Raw genomic sequence first — 9081 nt, forward strand, 5'->3', positions numbered from 1 at the left:
TCTATCTTCCTTTTTATCTATCATCTATCTTCCATTGTATCTATTATCTATCTATCTATCTATCATCTATCATCAATCTATCATCTAGCTATCATCTATCTGTCTTAGAAGGACATTAAATTTCTCTTGCATTCTGCTGGTACCTTTTCATCATAAAATTGTTAGGAAATCTAGGGTAAATGACATTTTCCAGCCACTTTCACAGGAAGATGTAGCTCCTCTTCCCAAGGCTATTAGATTAAACAACACAGATTTGACACAGAAACCCATAAGGAAATGAAATAGGATTGCTCATGTGGGAATTTAGATATAACTTCCTTGATTGAATAGGAAGGGATCTTTAGAAAAGTTGCTGGCAACATATTTCAGAGGACACAGTAAAAAAAACTACCTTTCAAACCATTACTAACTTTGATTCCAAGATTAATAATTATGAACAATGATAACATATCACTCTTGGCTTTATTTTCTCAGGTCCTGAGATTCCTTATTCCCCCCGCCCCCTGCCCCCGGTGGACTGGCTAGAGATCTTAGACAACTAAGGCCAGCTGGCTCTTACAGAGATCAATTCTGAATCCAAGAAAATCCAGCATCCTTTGTTACAACAAATGCTAGGAATTTAGGTGTTTTATATGTGACACCCTCTGCTTTCCTGTCATGGTCTGCTTCCTTAGACTTCTCATACACGACTCAAATATTCAAACATAGTGTTCTTCTGAACTGCTTGTTACATTTACATCTCAATGACTTCCTTTAATACTGTGTTATTGGTTTTGATCCTATCCCAAGACTTCTCAAAAACCTTTCTCAAAAACCACTCTGCAGCAGTTTGAATCTGGAATATGCTCCAAAGACCCATGTGTCAAAGGCTTGGTCCCCAGACTGTGGTGTAATTAACAGCTGATGGAACTTTTAAGAGGTGGGATCTAGTGGAAAGAAGTTAGAACATTAGAGGCATTCTCAGGAGGAAGATATTTGGGATCTGTGCTGAACAGCTCTGTTGTCACCCTGGCACACCTGGTTGCAGGGGGGACCCTCAGTTGAGGAATTTCCTCTGTTGGACTGGCCTATGCCTACATCTGTGGGGCATTTTTTTGATTGATGAGTGATGTGGGAGGGCCCAACCCACTGTAGGTGATGCCACCCCTGGGCAGGTGGTCCTTGGTTGTATAAGAAAGTAGGCTGAGCACAGGCCAGAGGAGCAGGTAAGTAAGTAGCACCCTCTATGGTCTCTACTTCAGCTTCCGCTTCCAGGTTCCTGTCCTGCTTTGAATTCCTGCCCTGACTTTACTCATTGATGGGTTATGACCTGGAAGTAGTAAGCTGAAATAAGCCCTTTCCTCTTTAAATTGGTTTTGGTCTGTTTTTATCACAGCAATAGAAAGTAACTGGGACAGGCTACTTCTTTATTTATCTTCTGGCTGCTATGAGTGGGCAGCTTTCTTCTGCCATGAATACACCATGATGCTCTGACTTGACAGGCCCGAAAGTAATCAATGAAGCTAACCAACCATGATAGGATGATAGATGGGCAAGACATATATGTGTGTGTGTGTGTGTGTGTGTGTGTGTGCGTGTGTGTGTGTGTAGGTGTGTGTGAGGGGTGGGTGTATGTCTTAGAAAGATATTAAATTTCTCTTGTATTCTTCTGTCATATTTTCATCATAAAATTGTCAGGAGACCTAGGGAAAATGACATTTTCCAGCCACTTTCAAAGGAAGATGTATGTCCTCTCCCCAATTTAAAACCTTGAACCCAAATAAGCCTTCCCTCATTATAATTTGTTCTTCTGCAGGGGCTGGAGAGATGGCTCAGCAGTTAAGAACACTGACTGTTCTTGCAGAAGACCAGGGTTTGAATTCTAGCACCCACATGGCAGCTGACAACAGTCTGTAACTCCAGTTCCAGGGGTCCGACAGCCTCTTCTGTCCTTTGCAGGCATTGCACGACACGGGTGCACTTACCTACATGCAGGCAATACATGCATACACATAAAATAAAAATAATAAATAAAATTTAAAAAATAATTTTTTCTCCTGCATTCTGTCTCAGTGATAGAGAGCAAAAATACCTTCTTTTGACAATTTTATACTCCTGAATTGGGATTAAAGTGTATCTCCTTTGAAAATCTGTATACACTGCAGTATAGTTTTTCCTTCTAAACTCTGAAATGTCTTAGCCAAATTCCATTTAAACAAGCTTACTAGATATATAAAAATTTAGAATAATACAAAATATATTATTATTTGACCTCCTATGGCTTTTTATTTCACTTGTCCTTGTACATATAAAATGTTTATAGACCCAACTCCTACAACCTCATTCAACCTCCCACATCCCATCTCACATCCTAGTGTGGGCACTGGCTCACTTCTTCTCTTGGCACCCAGGCCTCTGGGCTACCTTCTTGGCCCAGACTTCTCACCGCTTCCTGATATTTTGCACCCAAACCAACCCAATTCCACAGTGTAGTCCCTGGGAGCCCTCAAAGCCTGTCTCCACCCCCACCTCTCCATTTCACACCTAGGAGCAGCCTTCATCCCTGGCTGTCCCACCCCCAAATCTGCCTGGGATTCCTGAGGCCACAGTCATTCCCAGGTAAGTTTGACCCTGCCCACTGTGCCTTGGCTCCCACAACCTCATCCACCTTCCCAGCTCTCATATCCCATCTCCCCTCCTAGCATGGGCACTGGTCCATTTCTTCTCTTGGCAACCCAGACCTCTGGACTACTCTCTTGGCCCAGATTCTCCACTGCTTCCTGTTCCTTTGGACCCAGCCCAATCCAATTCCTCAGACTAGTCCCCTGGAGCCCTCAAAGCCTGTCCCCTCCCCCACCTTTCCTTTGAACACCTGAGACCAGCCTTCATCCCTGGCTGTCCTACCCCACAACCTACCTGTAATTCCTAAGGCAGCATCCTTTTCTGACTGCCCAAGAGTCCAAAATCCTACCTCTACTTAGCAAAACTCCCAAATTGTACTGTGCCTGCTGACCAGAGGCATCCAGACTTTAGGAGGAAGCCTCAGAGCATCTGATCGTCATCTGACTTGGGCCTCTGTTGGAACTCCTGAACAGTAGGACTAGAGCCATCTGGTCCCTCCAATATAAAATCAAAAGAGAGAACCAGAAGCCTAGACCAACCAGATTTTCATGCCCAAAAAGTAAACTACAAAGGCACATAGTTTACAAACAGAAGCAGACCTAAACTCAACAAAGGAGGGCTTGAGTCTCACACAAGAATCAGAAACAACAAAAGAAATCCACATGTCAAAACCACAGAGAAAATAAAGTAACATGAAAAACCCAAATAGTATATCCCCACCAAGTACCAACAGTTCTGTAGAGGAGTACAATGAGAACCCCCTAGAGATAACACAGGACATGGAAGTTATAAACATGATAAAAGAAGTCAATGAAATTAAAGAACACACAAAGAAATCAAAGAACTGAAAGAAGATATGGATAAACATCTGAATGAATTCAGAAAAGAATTAGAAACATTGATGAACACTCAGGCTGAAATGAAAAAGGAAGTGAAATGCTCAATAAGCCAATTACAAATGACAGGAGAAAGCCTCACCAAAAGGATGAATAAAATGAAAAACAGAATATCAAACCTGTAAGATAAAGTTGACAAATTAGACCACTCAATAAAAGATTATGAAAAATTTAAGAAAACACAGAAATGGAATATGCAGGAACTGTGTGACAACATAAAAAGACCAAACTTATGCATCATAGGCAGAAAGAAAGGAGAAGAATCTCAGGATTATGGTATGGGCCAGATCTTCAACAGAGTGGTAGAAGAAAATTTCCCAAAATTAAAGAGAGACATGCCCATACAAATACAAGAAGCACATAGAACACCAAGTAGACAGGACCAGAAAAGAAACTTCCCATGGTACATCATAGTAAAAACGCTAAACATACTGAACAAAGAGAGAATACTGAAAGCTGCAAAAGAAAAACAAGTCACATATAAAGGAAAACCCATTAGGATTACAGCTGACCTTTCAGTGCAAACTATGAAAGCCAGAAAAGCCTGAACCAAAGTATTCCCAGTTCTAAATGACCACAGATTCCAACCCAGATTACTTTACCCAGCCAGAATGTATATTATAGTCAAAGGGGAAAGAAAAATCTTCCACGACATAAATAGGCTGAAAGAAATCATGTCCACAAAACCAGCCTTTCAGAGAGTTCTTGAAGGAATACAAAGAGCAGAAGAAAGGAACAACTATACCTAAGGGGTAACAGAAAGAAACTTAATGAAGTTATAACTGTGGAAGCACACAGTTACACCAAGAATGCAAATCAAAACGACAGGTATCAATACATACTTTTCATTAATAACTTTAAATATCAGTGGACTGAACTCCCCAGTCAAAAGACATAGACTAGTTGAACGAATTAAGAAACAAAACCCATCTTTTTGTTGTATGCAAGAAACCCATTTTACTTTCAAGGACAGTACTACGTTAAGGTGAAAGGATGGAAAAAAATATTCCAAGGAAATGATACTAAGAAAAAAGGAGTTACAATTCTAATATCTGACAAAATAGACTTCAAACTAAAACTAATCAGAAGAGATAAAGAGGGCCACTTCATTCTGATCAAAGGAACAATTGACCAAGAAGATATTACAATCATGAACATATATGCACCAAACTCTGCTGCACCCAATGTTGTAAAAACAGTGCTAAAGGACTTTAAGACCCAGATTAACCCCAACTCATTAATAGTAGGGGACTTCAGTACCCCACTTCCTCCATTAGATAAGTCAACTGGGCAGAATAAACAGAGAGACATCTGAATTAAACAATTCTATACATCAAATGGACCTAATAGACATCTACCAAATGTTTCACCCAATCAGTAAAGAATATACTCTCTATTCAGCACTCCATGGAACTTTCTCCCAAATCACCCACATACTGGGGCAGAAAACAAGCCTCAAGAAATACAAAAAAAAAAAAGAGAAATATTTCCATGCATTCTAACAAACCACAGTGCAATACAGCTTAAAATCAACATAGGAAGAAACCCTAGTAAATAGACGAACACATGGAGATTAAAGAACACACTCCTGAATGATGAATGGGTCAAAGGAGAAATTAAGAAAGAAATAAAAGTATTCCTGGAACTAAATGTAAAGGACAATACAACACAACAAAACCTCTGGGGCACTTTCAAAGCAGTCCTTAGAGGAAAATTTACAGCTCTAAGTGCCTACATTAAAAAATCTGACAGAACACAAGTATCTTTGCTTTTTTAAGTGATTCAATGATGTGAGTCAGGGAGATTTTATTCTTAATCATAATTCTTCATGAGGAGAATTAAGTAATGTTAATGAGGCAATCTTAATCTAAATGAAGACACCTTTTAGCCTTTTAATACAGATTACCAAATTTCCAAGAAATCTTCTCTGAGTAATATCTTGGTGGAATTCTTTGACTTGTATGCTTTATTTACATTTTAATTGTGTCTTAGAGGAGACAATAATGGGGACTAAATGATATACCTTATGAAGATATCATAATGAAACCAGATGTTTTATATGTTAAGCAAAAAAATTAATACTTAAAATTTAAAAATTAAAAACAATATGAAGAGCTAAAAAAGAAAGAAACTATCAAACTGTGGAAAGCCATTGAATAAATATAAATACATATTTTGAAGCAAAAGAAACTGCTCTCAAATGGAGTCCTGTATGCATCCAATCATGACACCCTAGAAAAGGCAAAGCCAGGTTTAAGGAGGACTTAATAGTTAAACACAGAAGATCTTTAGCTCACTAAAACTACTCTGTGCCATATTTTAAAATCAAGATGTATCATTATACATTTGCCAAACCCACAGAATGCACAACCCCAGGGATTAACCCTGACATGAACTTTGGGTGGATGCAGATTCATCCGTTGTAATAAATGTGCTACTCCGATGAGGGTGCTGATACAATAGGAGACTATACACACATGGGACAAAAGTGAATGGGAAATTTCTGTGCCTTCTGTTTAATTTTGCTGTGAATTTAAAACTGACCTGAAAATACCCATTTAAGGGGACTTTACAGGGGACTGGAGAGATGGTTCAGTGGGTAAGAGAACATACTGTGCAAGCATGAGGACCTGAATTCAGACCCCAGAACTATAGAGAAAGCATGTCTAGTAGAGAAAACCTAGCCAAGAACCCATGGCTAGGGGGTCATAGACCCTAGGGGAGAACCTAATACTATTCTTTAGCTAAATGGACATAGAACCAAACAACCCTCTAAATATGACCTTTATGCCCAGAGACCAGCGGAGCACTCAGTCATCATCAGAGAAACACCTTTGTGTGGTGGATGGCAATGAACCAGGTTCAATAAAGAGACTCACAGCTGGATCAAAGTTCAGAGAATAAGTGATAATGGAGTGTTCAGTCCTAAACGCTACATCTACATCACATTCCTTCCTGCCAAGGTTTAGGGAATGTCACAGAAGAGGAAACAGAAAGACTAAGAGAGTTTAGGGAGAACTGCTGTAAATCAATGTCTTCTGGACATGACAGTACTTCTGTATTCATGAACTCACAGCAGCTGTTTGTCTGGTCAAACCCTGCACAAGATCAAGCTAGTCAAAATTCCAGCATGAATGGGGGAAGGGATGATGAGACCACCCCTACCTGAGGAGCTATTTTAACTGATGGCTGTTGAGGGAGGGAGAGTCAATTTTTATTTTCAGGGAAGAGCACAAACGGCACTACCACAAATTATGCAGTCGAGTTTCCCACATTTGGGGAAATTGCAGGGGTCAGCACATTCGAAGTGCAATGGATAAACCTCCCCTGGGAAAAGCACCTTCATGATCATGGTATCTCCCCTGCCAAGTAAGTATGGAATTTATCAAATATTTCAGATTCTTTATTTTGTGTCAGAATATGTGAGATAAGGCAGGACCTTTGAGTTCTAATGTTTACAAAGTTCAATTGCAAAGTGCATCGTTTTACTATTTTTTTAAGTTTGCATATAAAGCAATGAAGTTGATTATGACTCTTCAGACATGTACATCGTTGTACTATAAAGGTCACCTCAGTGCATACTTTTTGTTGGTGGTGCTAAATGACCCCTGTGAGATTAAAGAGGTATCAACACAAGCATTATCAGGTCTCTAAATTCTATTTGTACTAGTTAACTTTATATTGACTGACCTAGCTTCAAATTTTTATCTGCTTTGACCATTCATTGAAATATTTGACTGCAATTATAATTCTACTATTTATTTGCATTTTTGTTGATTTTTCTACTACACTACATTTTGTTTATAATGCAACTCTTTCATGTAAGAAGGATAAATTTGAGCCAGTTGATTTCTAAGACATTTGATTCAATTCTTTCTGATTTCATTTTACCAATTCAGTGCTTTTGCAGCTAAAATGCTTGTTATGCCTCTATTTTCATTTGGGTACAATGTCCTACTTAGTTACTTTCTTATTTTGGGAAGAAGCTTACATCATACTCTGAAAATATCCCTAACTCCTTTGGGGATAATGGTGTTGGGGGGCAGTAAAAGTACAAATGATCCATCATGATGAAAAATATCTGAGTCCTTCTGCTATTAGAAAGACTTTAGTTCCCCTTCCAGAAAGTTTAGCTCACAAATACTTTAGTTCTTATACTTAGTTACTTTCTTATTTTGGGAAGAAGCTTACATCATACTCTGAAAATATCCCTAACTCCTTTGGGGATAATGGTGTTGGGGGGCAGTAAAAGTACAAATGATCCATCATGATGAAAAATATCTGAGTCCTTCTGCTATTAGAAAGACTTTAGTTCCCCTTCCAGAAAGTTTAGCTCACAAATACTTTAGTTCTTAGTTCTTAACTGCTAAATTTGTGGACTTTGGGATGGAGAGCACTAAGAAGAATTGCTAATGTGATGTTCATTCAGTAACCCAAAAGATAAGCTAAATTAGGTCCTTCTTGTCAATTGAACCACTTTCATATAGCTTAAAAGTCCATTTTAATTTTTTCCTCATTTTTCCTCATACCAATAGATTTACAGCAGCAATAAACTATGAAATCAACAAATATATTATGTGTAAATTAGGGTGCAAAGGGAAATAAATATTTAAAGAGTCATTATTCGTGGACTGGACCTTTAATAGAATTTAGTACAATCTTCAGATGTTAAACATAAACATGTCCCCTAATACTTTATTTTAAACTACACATATAGGTAGTGTTTAGAAACAAGTAACTTTTATAAGTTAGTGTCTTTTTAAAAACTTTTCTTCTATGTATATGTGTGTGTATGTGAATATGGTGTGCATGTGTGCAGAGTCCAGAGGAGCATGACAGGTATCCTGTTCTATCATTCTTTAGCTTATCCTTTTGAGACAGGCTTTTTCACTGAAGTTGGAGCTGGGTTGGCAGCCAGCAAGCCCCAGAAATCCTGTCATCTCCCACTGTGCTAGGAAAAAAAAGTGCATGAACAGCCACACTAAGCCTTTATAAAAATGTTTTTTATTTATTCTTTGAGAATTTCATACATGTATACAATGTATTTTTGATTATCTTCACCCAAATTCTGCCATCCAGTTCCTTCCAGACCACCCTCCACTGCATCTCCCTCTTAACTTTATGTCCCTTCCCCTTTATTTTTTATAACCCGCTGAATCCAGTTAGTGTTGCTCGGTATGCACATGAGTACAGGGTCACTCACTGGAGTGTGGGCAACCATGATGCCATAACCCTGAATAAAACTGACTTTCCATACTTACCTGGCAGGGGAGATACCATGATCATGAAGGTGCTTTTCCCAGGGGAGGTTTATCCATTGCACTTCGAATGTGCTGACCCCTGCAATTTCCCCAAATGTGGGAAACTCGACTGCATAATTTGTGGTAGTGCCGTTTGTGCTCTTCCCTGAAAATAAAAATTGACTCTCCCTCCCTCAACAGCCATCAGTTAAAATAGCTCCTCAGGTAGGGGTGGTCTCATCATCCCTTCCCCCATTCATGCTGGAATTTTGACTAGCTTGATCTTGTGCAGGGTTTGACCAGACAAACAGCTGCTGTGAGTTCATGAATACAGAAGTACTGTC

The 9081-nt window shown here is 39.0% G+C and overlaps 1 long non-coding RNA gene and 2 pseudogenes across 1 annotated transcript in view; 1 reads left to right on the forward strand and 2 right to left on the reverse strand.

Moving 5' to 3' along the window:
* Positions 1–9081, reverse strand: part of LOC115071758 — a 14074-nt gene that overhangs the window by 2433 nt on the left and 2560 nt on the right. The window lies entirely within an intron of this gene.
* On the reverse strand, positions 6724–6874 carry LOC115071760 (annotated as a pseudogene).
* On the forward strand, positions 8751–8901 carry LOC115071759 (annotated as a pseudogene).

The sequence above is a fragment of the Nannospalax galili genome, unplaced genomic scaffold (assembly GCF_000622305.1).
Source record: "Nannospalax galili isolate Female #2095 unplaced genomic scaffold, S.galili_v1.0 scaffold261, whole genome shotgun sequence".
Classification (NCBI taxonomy): domain Eukaryota; kingdom Metazoa; phylum Chordata; class Mammalia; order Rodentia; family Spalacidae; genus Nannospalax; species Nannospalax galili.